Source organism: Cornus florida, unplaced genomic scaffold (genome assembly GCF_030987335.1).
Source record: "Cornus florida cultivar Cherokee Brave unplaced genomic scaffold, ASM3098733v1 CherokeeBrave_3.0.0_Hap2_Chr08, whole genome shotgun sequence".
NCBI lineage: Eukaryota > Viridiplantae > Streptophyta > Magnoliopsida > Cornales > Cornaceae > Cornus > Cornus florida.
In genome coordinates this window covers 92,606,518-92,609,019 of record NW_026775578.1, presented here as the reverse complement: position 1 = coordinate 92,609,019, position 2,502 = coordinate 92,606,518, and the positions used below count along the sequence as shown (strand labels likewise).

The 2,502-nt window shown below is 39.4% G+C and overlaps 1 pseudogene; it reads left to right on the top strand.

Annotated features, from left to right (window-relative positions):
• The first annotated feature begins 1,091 nt into the window (after positions 1-1,091).
• Positions 1,092-1,190, top strand: LOC132272214 (small nucleolar RNA R71; annotated as a pseudogene).
• Positions 1,191-2,502: the final 1,312 nt, after the last annotated feature.

The window sequence follows — 2,502 nt, the reverse complement described above, 5'->3', positions numbered from 1 at the left end:
CTAGGGGTCTTATGGGTGTATTTTAAGATTGCATTTTCAATTTAGGCAATTTAAAAACCTCCCGAAGCCCTATTTCCTTTCTTTGGGCAGCAGCTCGGAGAAATTTTTACCCCCCTTGACCAGATTTTCTTGGGGGCATTCTGGGCATTTTACAATGCATTTTTTTTGTTTCCGTCCGCGTTCGGGTAGGAAACTTGATTTTAAGGGGGGGGGGGGGGGTTTCTTCTTTCAGTTTTTCCAGAAAAGTCCGTTTGGATGCCCGTTTTTACTCTCAATTATAGCAGTAGTGGGTTGACGGCACTGTAGCTGTTATGGCCTTCGTCGGGCTGCCGCGACGTCGATTTTGTTTTTGACCTTTCTCCCTCATCCGGACTCCAAATCAAGTGAATTTTTTTGTTGAAATTCATTAATTTTTCATTGTCTATCCAACGGTGTGCTCGGTTGCACCCAGATATTTCTGGATAATTACCAGTTTACCACTTTTTGCTTTATTGCTTGTTTTTCTTTGTTTTGTCGTTTCTCCTTCGTCTGGAATCTGAATAATGAAATTCTTGAGCCTATCATGATTAGTTTTTCATTGTCTTCCCAGTGGTGTGCTCGATAGCACTTGAATCCACTTTTTTACAACATGACCATTTTGCCCTTAGGTTTTTTTTTGTCCGTTTTTGAAACGAAACTTCCACATTTGTTTTCCTTTGGGTTCTATGACCTCATTGAGGGTCACAATGGTGTCTTAGAGATGCATTGTATATCTAGAGACCGTTGTTTTACCTGTCGCTTTCGCATTTTGAATCCGTTATCGGGTCATCTTTTGGTCATCACTGACGCACCGGGTTTACAAAACTTGGGCCGTCACAATTTCATTTGAATGGTCGACTTGATGTAAGCCAACACTCTTCCTACCTTGTGAATTTCTACCATTCTTCGATGATAATGTTCTATGCAAAGAATTTTCACTCATGCTTTCAAAAAGACGCCACACGTCATCCTCATGCCTATCAATGTATGAGCTACCCATGGAAACATCTACTATGCCTTTATAATTGTCCGATAAGCTCTAAAAGAAATATTGAACTAATTACCATTTGGGCATGTCATGATGTGAACACTTCCTAAGCAATTCATTGAAGCGTTCCCATGCCTCATGAAACGTTTCTCCATCCCCATGTGAAAATTCTTGAATTGAGGTTCTCATGGCATTGGTTTTAGAAACCGGATAGTACTTTTTCAAGAACTCTTGTTGCATTTCTACCCAAGAAGTGATTAAAAAAGGCCTAAGATTGTTAAACCAATACTTTGCCTTGTCTTTTAAGGTGAATAGAATAAGTTTGAATCTTAAGACCTCTTCTGGCATGTCCGTATATTTTACGGTGGAACATACTTCAAGAAACTCATCCAAATGCTTGTATCTTCACTTGAAAGTCTATGATAGTTAGGAAGCATTTGAATGGTTTGTGGCTTAATTTCAGAATGATGTGCTCTAAATGGAGGCAATTGGATGTATGTAGGTGCATTATACTCTTTAGGCACATCATGGTCTCTTAAAGCAAGAGGTGGATTAGCTACTTGAGGTGCAACATGAACACCTTGGTTTTGAATTCCTTGATTGATGATGGGAGGTTGTGGAGCATACATTGGCCTTGGCATTCCATAGGGAGCTTGGCCTTATTGTTATGGTGGTTGGTGAATGTATGGCCTAGGCATGCCTAATGGTACTTGTATGTTCTCATTGTGCACATTAGGATGAAAAATACCTTGTTGGTCTATGTGACCAAGGTCCTCAACATGATCGTCATTGTGGTTATCCATTGATAGATTGGTTCTATTTGAACTTCCTCTTCCCCTAGGATTTCTAACGATGGATTCAAGATGCAAATCAAGAGGGACAAGAGTTGGTCTCAATGAACGACGTCCATGCATGCACAATGCAAAACACAACAAACACAAAGAATGACAAACACTATGCTTTAACAACAATGATGCAAAGAACAATTAAAAACAAGCCTCCATGCGGGCCGATGATTTAACTAAGGGATTGAGTAAAGAAAGTCTCACAAAGGTCCTTTAGCACTTCAACTCCAAATTTAAAGCTTAGCTTAGCAAATTTTTTTTAAATTTTAGCTTTTTACTTTCTTTGCTTTGCTTGAATGCTCCTGTGCTTGCTTCCTCTCCAACAACGCACCTAGTCAATTATGAACAACACAATAAGTAACTAAAAAGAAAAATAAAAATAAAGTAAATACACGATCAAAAGAGTATTAATCCTAATTGATTCCACAAATCCGACGTTGCCAAATCAAATCAATCCCCGGCAACGGTGCCAAAAACTGACTGGTCTATCACACTACCATCAAGTTTGAGAGTATGAATTTTAGGCGAGGGCCAAGAGTTTTACAATTATAGAAGCCACTACTACCTTTCACTATAAATATAGCTAGGGCGAGTAGGGATCGTCCCAAGGGATTGTGAGGGTCGAACAAGGTTATGAAATTGCCATTAGGG